This window comes from Neofelis nebulosa, chromosome 3 (genome assembly GCF_028018385.1).
Source record: "Neofelis nebulosa isolate mNeoNeb1 chromosome 3, mNeoNeb1.pri, whole genome shotgun sequence".
NCBI lineage: Eukaryota > Metazoa > Chordata > Mammalia > Carnivora > Felidae > Neofelis > Neofelis nebulosa.
Genome location: NC_080784.1, coordinates 18,595,521 through 18,614,465, shown reverse-complemented (window position 1 = coordinate 18,614,465; position 18,945 = coordinate 18,595,521). Strand labels below are relative to the sequence as shown.

General features: G+C 40.0%; 1 long non-coding RNA gene across 2 annotated transcripts in view; it reads left to right on the top strand.

Moving 5' to 3' along the window:
* LOC131506431 (uncharacterized) overlaps positions 1 to 18,945 on the top strand; it is a 203,183-nt gene that overhangs the window by 60,560 nt on the left and 123,678 nt on the right. For both annotated transcript variants that reach the window (XR_009258934.1, XR_009258933.1), the window contains exon 2: positions 2,306 to 2,409. This is a non-coding gene — a long non-coding RNA (uncharacterized LOC131506431). The remainder of the gene's footprint in view (positions 1 to 2,305; positions 2,410 to 18,945) is intronic.

Here is an 18,945-nt window from a genome sequence, read left to right as displayed (position 1 = left end):
GTACAGGATGGAATAAATTTGATTCATCTAACACTGGTGCCAGAGAACCGGTTTGCAATGTGGGGTCTTTTTGTGCCCTCCTGGATTGTCATTTTTCATTCAGAATATTCAGATGAGCCCCTTCAAAATCATGTAGGTTATGTATTTGATTATTAAACTTGCAGACCGGGTAAGCGCAAGAGTTGACAACCTTTAATGATAATTCTCTGCCCATATTAGCCATTGTTTTCCTATTCCTGCAACAGTCTTCAATTGTGGAATCAGTTAGGAGTTAATTCAGTTCAGGATTAACCTCTAAGCCCAGCCTGAGCATTTCTCTAGTGTGACACCACTGGGGATTAGCCAATGCTGGATTCTGAGTTCAGAGATCAGGAGCAACGAGGAAAGAAAGAGGGTAAAAGAAGATTGCCAAAATAAAGGTTGGGTCGCTTGGGTATGTCTGCTTCATCCCCTTCACATCTATAAAATCTGGAAGACTAGTTTATTTTGGAAATTAATCTTTCCTTTAGTATACATTTCATTTTGCACAAAAAAATGGTTTATATAAAAGTGTCTATACAAAAGTTGCCATGGTGTACGTTATAGGTACATATATGTTATATAAGGCATAAGGGGTAAAATACAGTCTGGTTCACATTTCTTCCCTTGGGCAGATGCCAGCATCCACCCTGCCAAGCAATAGGCCATCAATCTCTTCTTTGTTTAGCTCCTTTTGGAAGCAGTAAAATTTGTATGATTGACACTTAGAGAAGTCTTCAGGTGGTCATGTGTGAAAGCATTTCAAGTCCCATTATTATATGCTAGTTAGCTCTTCCTATGAGTGCTATTTAATTAAGTGGGAAGCCATCTTTACCGTAAACCAGAGAAGAATGTCACTGTAACCCGGTTAAGAGCATGACCCTGAGTTAGTTTGCCTGGGTTCAAACCCCAACTCTGCCACAACAGAATACTACAGACTCAGTGGTTGCAACAGCAGACTTTACCCCAGGAGTGTAAAATCGATGTGCCGGCAGTGTTGGTTCCTGGTGAGGGCTTTCTTCCTGGCTGGCAGACAAGCAGGCTTCTTGTGACCTCTGTTCTGGGCACACACACTCCTGGTGTGCATTTTTCTTAGAAGGACACAAGTCCTATTGAATTAGGGCTCCACCCTTATGACCTTATTTAACCTTAACTACTTTACGGGTCCTGTTTCCAAATACAGTCACACCAGGGATTAGGGCTTCAACACATGAATTTGGCAGGGGCCGGGGGGACGCACAATTCAGTCCGTAACAAGTCACATATATGTTGCCCGGAGCACATTTGCAATAAACGCCAGCTCTTATTTGTGATACAGTTTTACTTTTCTCCCCGATGTGTATAGGAGTCCTAGTTTTGCCATTTATTGTTTGGGTTGGTTAAAATTCCCATTTATAAGCAGAGGCATATTAACATGAGTAAACCCCAATTAGTGCATTTATTTAAAATGATAGTAAATGAAGTTTCGATTCTAGTGAGGTGACTTAAATGCAGACGTCAACACTTCACCCATTATTTTATGTAAGGGGTTTTAAAAGGCGCTTAACTTGAATCCTGTACAGGACATCACTGTCAGCAAAGTATGGCCTGTGGGCTAAATCCAATCTGTGGTTTGCTCCTGTACAGCATGTAAATTAAGAACTTTTTTTCTTTACATTTTTAAAGTGTGGCAAAACAAACATACACACGTGAAAGAAATATCTGTAACTGAGGCCTTCTGTGGCTCACAAAGCTGAAAATACTTACTATTTGGCCCTTTACTGAAAGACTGCTAACCTCTGCTCCATGGATAGAGTTAACCCAAGCTCTTCAGGTATATCCATTTCTTGTAAGGTGGCACCTCCCCTTTCCTCTACCCTGAGCAAAGTTTCCCAGCCCCAACATTTTCTACCTTATTTATTTTGGAGAGAAGTAGTCTACAGTCCCTGTCCTGTCTCACCAACTTCTGAGAAAGATACTGAATATAATTTCACCTTTTCTTGGTTACTGTGACCCAGTGATGGCCTTGGAAGTGAAGAAGGATCCTGGTGGTTTTGAGTTATTTTTCCACATAATATCCTTTCTGGTCAGGTTAGGCCTGTTATTTCTTGTTACTGTTATCTGTCCATCTTTGAAACCTCCTTGACTTCTGCTTCCAGTCTGCCTTGGTCTTGGAAAAGGAGAAAAAAGAAGTCACTATTAAATACATTTTTATCTATAAGATTTCATTAAATTCTTTTCATATGTTAGCTCCTTTAATTCTCATAGTATGACTTTGTGGTTAAATGTCATTATTTCTACCTTGCAGATTAAGAAAAGGGTTAAATTTATTTGAATCGAGCCCAAGTCCTTCTGGCTCCAAAATTCAAGGCCTTTCACCAAAGAAACCCAAAAACCTGGCTGACTTGAACTGTAAGTAACATATAAACAGACTAAAATGATGCCTTTGTTGATAGTGCCCAGTTGTAAAGTGTTCTAAGACATCTGTTTTGTTTTCTTCTCAGTTCTTAGCTATGTTCTATGGTTCCGTTGTGTGATAGACAACTTCCAAATTAGCGAGGTGCTGTGATGACACTTTGTTTGTTCAAATATATCCTTGGCCACCATTCATTCAATGAATATTGAGTGTTTTTCAATAGCAGCTCACATCTGAAAGTATGTGAAAGGATATTTATTGAGATGGAGATTTACTTAAGCTCGCTTTGTGTATTTCTTCCCCAGTGAGGAGCAAGTGGGCCTCATTGTTCCCTCTTGTCATACTTAGGGAAGGATGGGATTCCAGGAGGAAAGCAGAGCTCTTTTAGTGTCCTTTGCTAGGATAAACCAGTGGGATGGGAGCGGGGGTGGGGGGGGGGGTGGGGGGGGGGGACGGGACAGTCCCAGCAGCTAAGAGGAAAGAGAGAAGATTCCCTACTGTGTTTCGGGAAAGGGAATTAGTAGTTTTTGTTTGCACATGTTATTTAAAAGATCTGGACGGGGTGCCCGGGTGGCTCAGTCAGTTATGTGTCTGACTATTGATTTTAGCTCAGGTCATGATCTCCTGGTTCATGAGTTGAAGCACCGTGTCAGACTCTGCGCTGGGAGTGCAGAGACTGCTTCCACTTCTCTCTCTCCCTCTCTCTCTGCCCCTTCTCCACTTGTTTTCTCTCATGCTCTCTCAAAATGAATAAATATTAAAAAAAAAAAAAAAGACCAGGAAAAGCCAGACATTCATTCATGTGTGTGTGTGTGTGTCTGTGTGTGTGTGTGTGTGTGTGTGTGAATTTAGAGTGAAGGGCTGAAGGCCACACCAAAGGATCCTCTTGGTAGACACATTGAAGCTCTAACGGGAATTAGAAAGCTCACAGAGATGGTGGTGTTTTGTTTCGCTGGGCAGAAGAGATGGCTGCAGATTGGGGGCCACCCTGAGAAGTGAACCGCATCATTCAGGCAGTGGTGACCTTCTCTGGCATAAATCATGGCAGGTCCACAGCAGCACTGGCCCCATCAGAGGTTGGAAGTGTCGTTTGATTTGAGCATGGGCGGGCACTCTCCCCAGCAATGTGTTTGTGTGGAATTTTGGCCCAGAAACCCAGAGTGACAAGACAGAACATAGTCCTTTATTACTTTTAAATCAACATATTTTGTCTTTAAAACTCCATCTCACTTATTACTGGGAGCCTCTCTCCTTCCCTGGGTTCCACAAGATTATGAGAATTTTTTGTGGTATCTAGCAATTGGGAAAAGGACTCTTATCTTTAGGTTACCATGCTGATATACAGTCTCCTCTTCATCCCAACCAGTGGGTCCTTTCAAGGAGCCAGTTTAGGAGCCTTCTGTTACTTTGAAGGCCAAAGATACTTTTGTAAATATCAGGAGTTAAGAATTCAGATTCAACCATAATCACAAGATCAATTCTAAAAAGTATTATGTATTGGTCTTTATTTTTCCTATTTATGAACATATAATTGATCAAAGCGGATGAGTAGAAAAATCCAGAAAAGTACAAAGCGAATAAATATTAACATCTGCAATACATATTCTTCCAAAAATTCTTCCCTACTGAGATTTTTTTTTAATATGCAGAGGTAATATTCAAAACATTGAACTACCTGCACAGCTTAGACACCAACCAATCAGAATAAAGCCCTGGCTGGCAGTGGAGAAGGATCTTGAACCTTCCTTCCAAACTCCCCTTTCAGGCTTTACTTAATAGCTGCTTTATCTTGAGGAAGTCCAGATTTGCCATATTTGGGAGAAGCCATGGGTGGCAGTGGCAGTGGCATTGGTGGGCTTGTCAGTGCATGGGCTATTTACCAGCAGATACAGAATTCCTTTAATGGTTTGACAACTGGTATGGGTTTATGGCTACCTGTACCAATATGTACTGATGGAGTTGTTAGCCTGGAATGTATTACGATTCCTTATAGTTGGCATTGTCTTCATTTAGCAAAATCTAGTGAACGTTTGCCTGTAGCATAATATGTTCCTACAAATGAGTACTTTGTAACTAATCTTTGGGGATGCGCTACAGACATGTCAAGATAATGATTCCATCACCTCTTGCAGTGGCTGGCTGGACATGTGCCACCAGCTTCCAGAACCAGTATTCTCCAGCCCCCTTGACTGTTTGCCCTCGTGTGATATAAAAATACTGTCATTTTCTTCACCTGTCATGATGTGAAAAGGGTTGGAAAGAATCGCTTTACAACAAGGTTTTTAATGGGAACATATCATCCCATCATATGATTATAACATGGTTAACTTAACCAACCCCCTATTAGTGGACTTTCATCTTGTTTCCCATTTTTTCAATATTTTATTTTACTCCTAATGGACATAAGTAAACATATATCTGATCATTTTCTTAAGACAAGTTCCCAAAAGAGGAATTTTGATATTCTGGGTCTTCTTTAAGACCTGGACACACAATATCAAGTTTCCCTACCTTGCTGTGAGTACCAAAGGACACAGGCTCTAGATCTAGAATACTGGTATGTGCATCCCTGTACCATTTCTTTATTAGTTGTGTGATTCAATGCCTCTGTGCCTTAGTCTCTTTGCTGGAAATGGGGATAATCACAATATTTATCTCACTTAACTGTCATGAGGATCAAATGAGTTAGGAGTACTTAGAACAGTTTCTTAGTTAGGAGTTAGGAGTACTTAGAACTGTCTCATCGTTACCACTCATTAAATGTTAGGTATTTTCTTTAGTAGTTGTAGTTTTTGTTATTTTAAAGTTTGCCAATTTTCACTCCTCCGGGAATATATGAGAATGTCTTCCCTCTCATAATCCCAAGGGCACTGGGAATTAAGTTCTTTGCAATCATTGCTATAATATAATAGGTACTTAAAGATTTTTCTTTTAGGAAAAGCATTTCAGTTACTTATGAAATTGAATATGAGGTTACAATCTTTGATAGACATACATGTTTTGTCTTGTGCTCACTGTTAGGCTGTTTGTCCACTTCAGGGATATTTTTACAAATGGAGAATGTTCTGGGAGTCCTAGGCAGCCTCTTACCCCATTCTGTATAAAATAAAAAGTAGAAATGCTAAGGTAATCAGAACCTCATGGATGTATCTAGATAGGGAGCTGCGGTTTTATAACCTTGGCTGCCCATTGTAATCACCTGGGAAACTTTAAAAGCTGCTCACGACTGGATCACACCCCCAGAGATGGTAATTTAATTGGTCTGATTTAATTACCTGGCATAGGGATTGTTAAAAGGTCCCCAGGTGATTCTAATGTGCAGCCAAGACTGGTGTAGGTGGGTACTGATTAATCCAGGGTCAGCTGGGCGTGTCTGTGAGGCGGGTGCTGGAGAGAATGACGTTCATAATCAGTCAGCTCTCCACCCCAACTGAGTCAATTGCCGCCATGTAAATTGGCTAAGACTGAAAACAAAACATCCAATTCTGCTAGACTTTGCAGTATCTTAAAATTTTTGCTCTGGATAGTTACTTTCACTTTCAAATTTTTTCTTTTTCTTAAAAATCAACCCAAATGTCACACTTACATTTTGGTGGTGGAAATGATCACTACATAGCAGATAACTTCACGCTCTTGACTCTTCCTACTATGTTGTGTTTGCTGTTGATGAAGCAAACAATCACGAAAGGACTACATACAAAACAGACTGGATAATATGCACCCTGTGTACAACAGCTTTGATCTTTTGTCTTACTTGGGGGTATAAGTGACTTGAAATTCGGCATTTTAAGAAGACTTCCTTTAGACTAAAAACTACAAACTGAAATTGTCCTTGAACTGGGAATATTCGGTTACAATGTGTTTTTAAGGGAAAGCTTTAAGAGTAGCTTCAAAGAAGTCAGAAACTTAAGAGAAGGACAAGAAGATGCTGATGTGTTAGTAAAGTCTACATTATTTGCTTCTGTGGTTTGGAGATGTAAATAGAAACAGCTACGGCAAAGAAGTTCTATAATTAGCTTGCATCCTGATTCCAAAAGTTGCTTATTTTAGAGCTATTAATAGTATATAACAACCACTGTTTAAAACTCTGGGTTTGAATTTTCTGGCACTTTAATGAAAAAATTAGTATTTTCAAGCGTTGTGGTTTCTCTAAAGTCATGTGCTAAACAAGTCAAAGTCCTCTGTTACTGAAAGGTTTTTGGGAATGGTGAATGCTCTGGTAATTTTCTTCTTCCTGGGCATAGTTTTCTCTGAGAGTCAGAGCATGAGTTTAAATCAGAAATTAAATAAATTACTGATCTAAACTGTGGGTCTAGTTATAGACAGACACTGGAATTTAGACACAACAAATATGCTCTTTAAACACAGTGACCTTACCCAGTTGTTCTTCCAAAACCACAACAGAGAACAATCTTGCTCAGTTAATCATGTCTCCTTAAAGAAACCACCACCTAGAAGGGTGTCTTTCAGAATATATTTGGCAGCAGGATGAGGCAACCACATCCTACCCTGAAAAGCGAATCCTCAATATTTCCCTTCAATCCAAACCGCCAGTCAGCATCAAATCCCTTCCCTGAGCTCGCCAAATGTGTTGTTTCATTATTTGTTTTTATACTTGGGTGAATTTCTTGTAGTTCTAAATCCTATAGGATACAAATTGAATCTGGAGAAAGACTTCGAATAACCGCCAACCATCCGCAACCAAATTTTACCCAGATGCAAAGTAGACCAAGTGGGCATAAGAGACACTAAGCCGCGTCTATAGAAGAAAGAATAGAGTATTAATAGAGTCACAGACCATTTATGGAATCCTTGAATTCCCATTTAACATGTTGCTAAGTTTCAGGAAAGAAATGTTAAGCAGTGGTGACTGATAAAAGCAAGTCAGGTTACAGTTATGTTACTCTTTACATACCAGGAAAAAAAAAAAAGTTCTGGATTAGCCTCCTGGACACTATAGGGGAAATCTAGCCTGGTATACCCCCTAATAGGCAGAGATGGCAGTGAGCTTTGGGTAATATCTTATAGAAATCAGTCAAATAAAATTAGTTCTGGGTTCCTCCAAGAATTCAGGATGCTGTTTGATGATCACTGTGTGATCCCCCTGGATTCACTAGAACCCACCCAATAGAGACTGAAAACTTCCCAGTGGTGGTTCTCAATCTTTATTTCTCAGGATTATATGTAGGGAATTAAAAAAAAAATACCCATTCCTATAGCCTATCACAGAATGTCTGAATCATAATCCCTGGTGGTATATATTTTAAAGAAATGTCCATAAGTGTTCCTGATGCACAGCAAAGATGAACACCTCTGAACACAGGCAAATAGATGGGGTCAGGTTTCCCACAAGAAAATTGCTTTTCTGAGGACTAGAGATTTTTGAAGATTGGTTTAGATCATCTCAGCATCCTCTTCAGGGGATCTTCGAGATAGTCTAATGAACAAGATGATCACAGAAAGGACCCTCTTTAATTGTAAGGGGTCTTTGAACATCAAAGTGCTGTGCACTTGAAAGCATTGTTACAACCAACTTTTTATGTAAGAATTAATTTAGGAAGTGACTTTTGTTTGTACTGTTTGCAATTCTACTTTTAAAAAAGTATGATAATTCCTGTAGTTAACCTAGACAAGCTTCTATTTTCTATAAATATACATTTCATGTAAATATTTTCATATTTTTACATTCTATTATAGTTACTCCCAAGAATGTTTCCATTAGGAATTAATTGCCAACATAGCATACAGTTCATAAATAAATTTCATACAATTTATTTGGTGAAAAGGAGTGTATATAGGAAGAGAAAGTTAGATCAGTATTTGTTAAGCTTCTCATATGCACTCTTTTAATAACAGATTGGTTATCATACTTCTTTTTGCTGTTGAAAAAACTAAAGTTCAGATTAAGAGATATCTCCAACACCATACAGTTAGTAAGTAATAGCATCAAGATTTAAAATCAAGTCTGCTGATATATTTTCTAAATTGCATTATACTAGGACAATCAGTAGAGAAGCAAATGTCCTTACTTGGTCCTTGAAAACATTTCATTTAATAAGTTATATCCTGGAGGACTATTCTGTATTCACAGTATGGCCATAAAGATTACACAATTGGGTATCTAAGAAGACTTTTTCATCTCTCCAATTTTCCATGAAGGAGGATGTAGACATTTTAATGAATCTTTAAAGGGGTCCAATATTTTAAAATATCTACTATCTTCTTAAGCAACTAAGAAATAAGGTCAAAGGGTGAGGTAGATGAGAACCTAATTATTGCTTTTATTATGGATGAACTTTAGACCGATGTGTTAGGCTTAAATCTGAAGCAAAGTAGGCATCCTAAATTTAAATCCCAGTTTTAAACAGACTTACCTATCCAGGCTACAGGCAGTTCCCGTAACACCTGAAGCTTGAAGGACTAGAGATATATGTGTTCCTTCTCTACCCAAGCTTCCTGTTAAGAGAAAATAAAGAGAAAAAGTCTAGATCTCTCCAGACTCACCTATCAGATGGGTCACTCCACCAGCAGTGGAGAAAGTCCAGCATTGCTGCAACTCAGGATCTGCCTGCACCTGGGAAAAAAACATCAGAAGTAAAAAAAATTGTGCTTCTCCTGGACAGAAAACTATGCCAGGAAGTTTTTCATATACCTAACAAAAACGTGTAAGGACAGACACAGCTAAAGTTAGAGTTTGTTCGCTGAGTGTGAGGAAGAAACAAAAGGGTACCATTTAATGTCATTGTTTCTAGGATACACAGATAAAACAAATATTGAAATTGAGGGTTTGAAACAATAGTGTTCAGTGTCAGAGAAGTTAATAATTAGGACATTGTTACTTAAAAAAAAATCGCATGCTTGCTTTTTATTTCCTTCGTCTCTTCTGTAGACTTTGCTTTAAATAAGTATCTTTGAAGAAACATACTTCACAACAGAAACTGAAATTCCTTTTCACCCTAAACCCTCAGTTCTGTGTGAAGACTGAGACCCTGCAGAACCGACAGCATTGTCTGCTTACCTTTAGATGTTTTTTTGATTCTTCCTTCCGTGGTGTGTTTGAAGGCATTAGTTCCATTTAATATTTATAAGCATGTGGAGTGTTTCTTCGGCTGATAGTCCACAAAAATAATTCATCATTAATATGCACTTAATTTGTTTCTCAAATTTAATTTCTAACAACATCTTACTCTTCATGAGTTTTTAGCTTACACTTTAAAAATGATGTATAATATTAAGGCAGATTTCTTTTTTTAATGTGTATTTTTATTTTTGAAAGCACACACAGAGGAACAGGGAGGGGGGGAGGGGAGAGGAGAAGATGGAGGGGGGAGGCGGGAAACAGGATCTCAAGCAGGCTCTGCACTGACAGCAGCAAGCCCAATGCAGGGCTCCATCTCACAAACCTAAGCCTCAAGTCGGACGCTCAACCAGCTGAGTCATCCAGGTGCCCCAAAGCAGATTTCTAAATTATTTAGGTCAACCTCCGTGCTGCCTCCTCCTAAAACATTTTGTATCAGTTTGCCTAAATTTGAGCCAACATTTTTGTCTGATTTAACATTTCAAAAATTATAGCAAAAACTAGAGCTGGAACACAGTAGATCCAGGGCCCTCATTTCATAGGTAAGAAACAAAGAAACAAAAACTTGGACTTAAAAAGATTAAGTAATATGACACAAACTGTGAAATAACTTACTTAGTAGAGCTGGAAGTAGAAATACATTCTTCTCACCCCTGAAAGGGTTTTTCAACGGGAGTTGCCTTGTTTTCCAGTTTACTTCTGTATTACTAATTTCCAGTTTAAAAACTCCAACTCCCAGGACAATATTTCTCAATCCTGGTGGCTTTGTTTAGTTTGATAGTACAGTTTTTATTTTTTAAAAAAATCTAGTGAGATTCTACAGAAGGAAAGGAATGGATTTGTGTTGTCTTTATTGCTGTCTTTATAGCCACACACACACACACACACAGAAATCACATGGTATCAAAAATCTCGCAAAGCACTGGGTGTGGCTCCACTGGCTCTGATTTCCATACGCATTCTAACTTTCCTGAAAGATGTGCGCGAGCACTTTCCACTCACTGAATGTCTTGATGCTTGGGTTTCTTTTCCCAGACTTGCTGCTTTGTTCGGGTTTGACTCTCATTACCCACATTTTGCGGGGGTCCCTTTGCCATTTCCAAAGGTACACTTCCGACTGGGAGAATCAGCTCAGCTTACAGAGTTGGGTATGGTTATGTTTATTTACTGTTCTTTGGTAAAAAGCTAAAGTGTCCCTGCCTGTTTATTACATTAGAAGATGTTTAAGTGCATTTCCTAAATAAGAAGCCCTTGTTTTCCACTTGGCTTCAGGTAACTTCGAAATCCCCGGGGGTGATCATGTCTGTTCTTGGAGGTTCTCCTTGCAGTCCGATGATGTAAAACAAATCTGCTTCTTCTCCAGCCCCATTTGGGTGTCTCTCCCTTCTCTCTTGTTCCCACTTGATTAAAAAAAATCCCCACTAAGCTGCTCCAGATCAGAAGGAAAACATCACTTTCCTAGCCAGAGATTTTTGCATTGACCAAGGCTATTTAGATAGTCAGATTTATCTTTCCAGATTTGAAATCAGGTTTCGTCCATCTCAGCAACGATGTCCATCAGTATGATGCAGCCATTATTCTTTTCCAATAGATAAACCCGTGAATAAGGGTACCCATGTTCAAAACTATCTTGATGCAAAATGCAACATAACATAGCATATGTCAACGCAGTGGGAAACCACTGCCTCTGAGAGAAATAAATGAGCCTGATTTTCTGAACCACTGGCGTGAGAGTAAGTGGACTTGGATGAAGTGCAAAAGAAGCCATTAGAGGAAAGGGATGTTCTAATAATCCTACCCTCCCCAAGAGCACATCTGCTTTGATATGAGAGCACAGAGGAGTGCTGGAAACGGACTGTCACTTTCCCATCACTCCTTAAATGGCTGGAGCACCAAAGCCCTGTGTACAGAGCAAGTGGAGGCTCAGTCCACAACCTCCAGGCTCAGGGCAAGGAAAAGTTGGAGTCATCATCTGTGAGCCTACTCTGGCTAAAATAATCATGTAATTGAAGTGAGATTACATTGTTAACATGGAATTACTGATTCATGGCTCCCTTCCTTCCACATGTATGGTCCCAGCGTAGCCATCTGAATTGGCAATCTAGATGCAGTTTCTAAATGTCCTCCCCAACCTTTCTTTCTTTTGTATTTTTTTATTTTTGGCTTTTCACGACCTTCAGCCAAAAAAAATAGAGTGGAATTTTTCAGGAACTGTTAGGGAGCCAAAATGTGTGCTAGATGCATTAGGTTTATGCCGGATCTAGGATCTAAGGGAAACAAGAAATCCAGGAAAAGCTTAAAAATCAGACTGCGTCTAAGAGGAAGCCGTCTTTGGCTTCGTGCCTTAATGGACAGCAGGAATGATGCAGAGAGGATTATAAGTCACTCATTCCCCAATTAGATCTCATTTTCCCTGACGGCACAATAAAACCATGTCTCCACACAGCAGTAAAATTCGTATTCCACTGATCAGTCAGGTTCTTTATTGCTGAATAGGTTTCCTGAGTAAAGAAGGTTCAGTAGTGGCCCTAATGAAAAAGCTTCAAATGTGATAGATGGAGAGAGTTGAGCCTCGCTTAATAGTACTATTTCAGTTAAGGTCTTTAAGACTGTTGCCAAATTGAACTTGAAATAGAGTTTTAGCATATGCAACCTGGCCATTTTCGCAGCACACCAGCTCTTGCTCCTGAAGCTCCACGCACGGAGCAGAGTCATACGCAGAAGGTCACTGGCGGCCTGGCGTGCGAGAACAGTCGACAGGTCTGGACCATGGCCCTGATCTGTCCAGAACCATTCACGTCATTCCATGGTGGGGAGTTTCCCTCTCTGTCCAGTGGGAAGGTGAACTCACGTTCTTTTCCAGGTGAAAACTGCTATGCCTGTATGAACGCGACAAACCAGATACTCTAATCACACGGAATCTGGCTTCTCTCCTGGGGGCACTTGAGCCAAAGCGACAACAAACGAGCATTTTGGGTGCCGCCTCTCATCACGCATCCCTCCTCTCCTCACTGCCAGCAGGTCCCGAGGTTTCGCTGTTCCCATGGCTGCAGTGTCATAGAGGCCAGGTGAGGAAGACACTGGACCAGTTACCTTCTGCTTAGACCCATAATAGCACTCTCCTGAGAACAAGAGAAGGGATAAAGAGTTTTTCAGGAGAGCAAAGGTAAAAGAGCCACAAGAATTTAATGTCAGATTTCTTCAAGTTCCTCTGCCTATTTTCCTGGAAAAAGCTGTGTTTCCAGTAGAAGAGATTGAGATTCCAAAGCTTCAGATACTTGTTTCCCGTGTGTGTGTATTGGGAAAAGATGAGATAACCCTGTTCCTCCTAACGGATGTGTGTGGTGGGGAGGAGAGGACCCTCAGTGGTTCTGCACATAAGCATCAAGGAAGCGGGGATTCTCGTCAGTCTTAGAAAAATGACTTGGAGTCAAGTTCCTAGAATCCAGGCCAACTGCAGGATGACCACTACCCACATATAAAGCCTGCCGGGCCAAGAAAGACCCACCAGCCATTCCAGCCAGGCGCTGGCTGCGGTGCGGAGAGGGGGACCCAAGGGCGGCCTGCACAGGTGTGAGTGGTGCTGGTGGCACCCCAGCCTCGGACACGCGCAGTGGGGCAGAGCTCCTTCCTGGTCCCTCCAGCTTCCATAGGAAATCTACCCTCTCGCTCACTCAGTGCAAAACACCCAGATGCCAGTTCCAAGAAAATCTGCTTCCCCTGTCACCAGGACCTCAGGCTGCCAGCTACCACCCCCCTCCTTTTTCATTATAAAACATTCCATTTGGAGATCCTATGCCAGTTATGGGTTCATGTCATAAAAATAATTTGCCCATGGGAATGTGAAAAATAACCTCTAGTCAGCGGATGTTTGTATCCTACAGGACATCTGGTGTTCAACTCAGGAGGTATTCTCATTTGTAGTTTGCGGGGGTGGTACCGTGGAGCGTTGGATTTTATGGCACCAGAGTCTCCCGTTCCCCCAAACTCTGGTAGGGAATGAAACATAATAAAATAAACCGGCTTTATTTATCTCATTTCATCTTTGCAAAGTGATGAGGTAGACTTCATTCTATTTTTATAATAAACTAAAATTCAGAGACGCTAACTGACTTGCCCAGACCTCAGTAACTCTAGGTTCCAAATGCTCTATATGTTTTTTTTACTTCATCACACCATAATCTTTTTTTTCCTTTTCTTTTCTTTTCTTTTCTTTTCTTTTCTTTTCTTTTCTTTTCTTTTCTTTTCTTTTCTTTCTTCTTTTTCTTTTTCTTTTTTTTTTTTTGAGAGAGAGAGAGAGAGAGAGAGAGAGAGAGACATGAGTAAGGGAGGTACAGAGAGGGAGAGAGAGACAGAATCCTAAGCAGGATCCACACACAGCACAGAGCCCAATGCAGGGCTCAATCTCATAACCATGAGACCACGACCTGAGCCAAAATCAGGAGTCGGACACCCAACTGACTGAGCCATTCAGGTGCCCCAAGGATGTAAGACTCATACCTAAAATACCAGGTGCTTTTAAGCTAAAAAGAGAGGAGTTTGAATCCCACCTACCCAGTTCTGAGACTAAGGGAAAAGGCCTTCAAAGGTCCTGAGAATCGTTCTCACCTGTCCAGTGAAGGGTAATGGACATTTAAATGAATTGCTGTATTTAAAAGCCTGGCGAAAGTAGACATAATCCTTATTTAATGTTTCATACTTTTGAGAAGTGGAAAAATATCCCATCTTTGAAAAATAATCCAGGTATCAAAAAGTGATAAAAAGGTGTTCACAACTATTATTATAAGGACCTGCTTATCACACCTTCATTTTAAGAATATGTACCACTTGCATCAGAGTAATTTTTATAATTCCTTTTGGAAACCTACAACACATAAGAATAGTGTGAAAAAAAATAAATGTCTTGCTCTATAATTGAGAATGCTCTCCTAAATAAGAATAGTAATTGTATCAGGATTCAAATACAGTTCAAACCCAGAGGCAACGTGAAGGAAGTGTCGAGCCCTTTGGGTTGACATGAAGTCTTACCTTTCAGTCACTGAAACTGTGCCTAAAATTTTACTTCCTTCCTACGGTTCCCCACAAATGGCATCAATTGTCTGATACATAGAGCTACCTAATGGGTTTAACTGTTTAATGAAAGATCATAATTCCAGGGCACCTGTTGGCTCAGTCAGGTAAGCATCCAGCTTCAGCTCAAGTCGTGAACTCCCAGTTTGTGAGTTGAAGCCCCGCATCGGGCTCTGTGCTGACAGCTCAGAGCTGGAGCCTGCTTCAAATTCTCTCTCTCTGCCCCTCCCCTGCTCACACTCTGTCTCTCTTTCTCTCTCAAAAATAAACAAACAATTAAAAAAAAATTAAGATCATAATTCCCTCCCAGATAATTCCTAAATTTGGAAATCCACCCCACTAAGCAGATATTCCTCAGCTCCTTCTGTGCTTACAATCTTTGCTAGGTATCAGAGAAGATGCAAGAATGATTACGTTAAGGTAACATCAGGGAATTAAAGTGTGATGGGAAAGTTAGCCTAGCAATAGCAAGCCATCAACCTGGAATGGATGGTGAAAGTCAAGTGGTGTAGGAGGATAGAGGAAGAAGCTTTGGTTCTGCCTGGGCACTTGAAACAGGCTTTGGGGAAAATAACAGTTGAGTTGAGACTTTAAGGATATATAGAGAAGGGGAGGAAAGTGTTCAGACCTAGAGACAGCGTGAGCAGCGTGGAAGTGTAAATGTGAATGATTCTTCCAGTAACAGCAAGTTCTCTGGTTTGACTGGAGCATAAAGCAGGTGGTAGCAAGAGGCACCATCGTGGTAGGCAGAGTATTGCCCCGCAGTGACGTCAACGGCCGAATACCGGAACCTGTGAATATGGTACAATTCATGGCAAAGAATTAAAGTAGCTAATCCACTGACCATAATGGAGAGAGACTATCGTGCGTTATCTGGGCGGGCCTCATGTAATCAGAAGGATCCTTACAAGCGGAAGGGGAAGAAGACGTCAGTGATACGATGTAAGAAGCACGTGACCAGCATGGCTGCCTTTGAAGACAGAGGAAGGTACCACAAGCCAAGCAATGCAGGAAGCCTCCAGAAGCTGAACGAGACTGGGAAATGGACTCTTTCTCCAGCCTTGAGAATGTGATGCAGTTCTGATGACACCTCAATTTTAGCTGAGTGTGATCCATAGCCCGCTTTCAACCTACCTGACTGCGAGATAGGAAATCTGTGTGGAAGCCTCTGAGTCTATGGTAGTTTGTTACAGCAGCAATAGGAAACTAATGCAGAGGTGAGGAGTGGACAGCTGAATTTGGAGGCAGTGTAGACGGTACAATGGAGGAGAGTGAGGTCAGGGGAAGGGGACCATTTAGGGGGTGTTGCAATAACAGAATGGTGAGTTAGGGCCATAAATCTGGAGATGGAGATAGATCAGAGGGGGTCAGAATAACCAGGACACTGAATGAGTGCCACAGACCTAGGGTGCCATACATCTAGAGAAGGAGGTAAAATCTTGGTAGCCAGTTTGATGGCTGGTTTAAGCCAATTTCTCAAAGTTCAGGAATTGAATTCAGGGAACCAATTAGAGTCTCCTCTCTCAGGTTTTATCAATGATCGCTTTCACATGACGTTTGTCATTGAGTTGTTAACGTTTTGTTTTATTTCTCCCAAGGGGAAAAATCATGCTGAAGGGCAGGTTAAGAAAAGATTGGTTTGTAACAGGCAGTTTGGTGTGACTGAGGCCCTGGGTAGAAAACTCACAGCAGAGGACTGGATTCCGAAACCTCGTGGTCCAGTGGTTGTGCCGAGAACTCAGAAGGTATTAGAGATTTTCCCAGTGTGATGACTTCCTCAGGCACTGCCCACCTGGATTTGTGTCAGTGCAGTGATTCATCTAATCTATCTGAATAAGTGATAAACTCGGTTCCTTCAAGAAATTTTGGAGTAAGTAGATGACATACTTCCATTTATTCCCGCCTCCAAAATAAAATAACAATAAGACCCACTAACGTCAGGTATTCGCTGTGGCTTTGGAGATAGCATGTCCCTACCCTGGAGTTGCTTAGAGTCCTCAAGGAGGGCAGTCAGAGTTCATGACTGCAGAATGACATAACAGGGGCATGCACCGAGTGCAGTGGGAACACAAAACCAAATTACGACTAGCAAATCAGCAAAGGCTTCGTAGAGAATTTTTGAGAGTTGTATAGGCACTACCAAGATAAAAGGGAAGGCAGTAGAGATAGAACATGGGCAAAGAAAGGAAGAGTGAGACAATGTGGCATTTGAAAAAAATAGCAGTGTTCCCTGGGGAATATGAGAACTATCTGTATGTATCTCTCTCATATGTATATGTTCCTCCACTCTGGACTCTATCTGGAGGAAACAAAACCAATGGGATATATATATAGAGAGAGAGAGGAAAAAAACTTTCTTCTTTTTTCAACTTTATTGAGATATATATAATTAACATACAAAATTGTAAGATATTTAAAGTATACATCATGGTGATTTGATATATGTATACGTTGTAAAATAATTCCTCCCATGTCAAACACATCCGTGACTTCTCATATTTACCTTTTTTTTTTTTTTTTTGGTGAGAACATTTAAGTTCTACTTTCTTACCAAATTTCAATGATACAATACAGTGTTATCAACTCTATTTAGCACATTTTATATTAGATCCTCAGACCTTATTCATCTTGTAGCTGAAAGTTTGTACCCTTTTATCAACCTCTCCCTATCTCTCTCACCATCCCCCTCCTGAAAACCACTTTTCTACAATTTATATGATTTTGACTTTTTTTTTTTTTAGATTCTTTGTATAAGTGATACCATGAAGTGTTTGTCTTTCTCGTTTTGGCTTATTTCACTTAGCATAATGCTGTCAAGTTCTATTTATGTTGACACAAATGTCAAGATTTCTTTCTAGTGGCCGAATGATACTCCATTGTATATATTTATGAGATTGTCTTTATCCATTCACCAACACTAAGGTTGTTTCCATATCTTAGCTATTGTTAATAATGCTGAAATTAACACAGAAGTGCAGATATCTCTTTGATATCCTGTTCATATTTCCTTTGGATATATACCCAGAAGAGAGATTACTAGATTACAAGGTAATTCTATTTTTGCAGGAGCTTCCATACTGTGTTCCATAGTGGCTGCACGACTAACTGCACAGTTTCCCTGAACAAACAGCACCCTTAATAATATTCCATCAGAGATCATACTGTGTCTGAAACTAGTCACCTCTTGAATGACCCACTTGAAGAGCCAATACATTTCTTTTTTAAGAAAAGCAACATTAGTTTTATTTCTGCTACTTGCAGTTGAGGGATTCTTGATTGATACATCTGTAACCCAAGCAAAAAAAAAAAATTGCCAATGGTTTATTCTTTCATAAAATTCTTTAAAAGCACTGAAGGTGTTAAAGTCAGAAAACCATGCATAAGGGCAGAAACAATACTCATACACACATACACCTATATAAACACTACTTCTAGATTAGAAGCTGCCCAAAATTCTAACCAAATAGGACAGGTACTTGATTAGAAGCTGCCCAAAATTCTAACCAAATAGGACAGGTACCCCTAGGCCTTATGCACCAGAATTGTTTCAATTTGTTGCTTTTCATAAGAAAGGTTTTATTTCCCCAGTTGATCAGAGAGCACACTTGGTTAAAAAAAAAAAAAAAAAAAAAAAAGTCTGTTGATATTCCCCTCGCTGAGTTTTAAATAGCCTGAGTATGTGTGATATATCTTTTGTAGTGAGTACTTTAGAGAAAAAGCATTGCTTTTAAATCTCATGCATGCCCCAAATGTAATGTGAAATAAATTCCACCCTGAATGAGCTCCTGCCATGTCTGAAAACTGAATTGTAATATGCAAGGTTTCTCTGAGACAGGCCATTTTTTTTTTGTGTGGTCTTAAAAGCAGCAAAGCTAAGAGGATTGATAAATTTTAAATCTCTCTAGCAGATTTCATGTAAAACAGGAAGTTTATATCTCATGCAACTCTAGTAGCAAAAGCACGAGTAATTCATTCCAAGGTTTCCCAGGAATTAAATTCCGTTCAATTAACAGGGTGCACTGTATTCAACATGGTAAAGTTGTTTATAATAATAGTTATTAATAATAATAAAACCAACAACCTTGGGTCTGGCCTCCAGGAACTTGTACTTAATCTCTGAGATAAACATAGTTTCAGAAAGTGGTGTCTGAATTTTTCCATTGTTTTCAGCATGCTTCTGAAACTATCAGGTTAAAATTAAAAGCTCCAAATTAATCAAATCCCTGTTCAGCTACTCACTTCTATAGGGAGTAAAGATGCAACATTTTCTTTGTGATTCTCTCTTCTCTCAAGGGTGAGGAGTCCTTTCTGAATTCTGAAAGAATATCTTACCTTCCCGAGACATCCTTCTCAAAATTAGTAGGAATAGAATTAAAATGGCAAT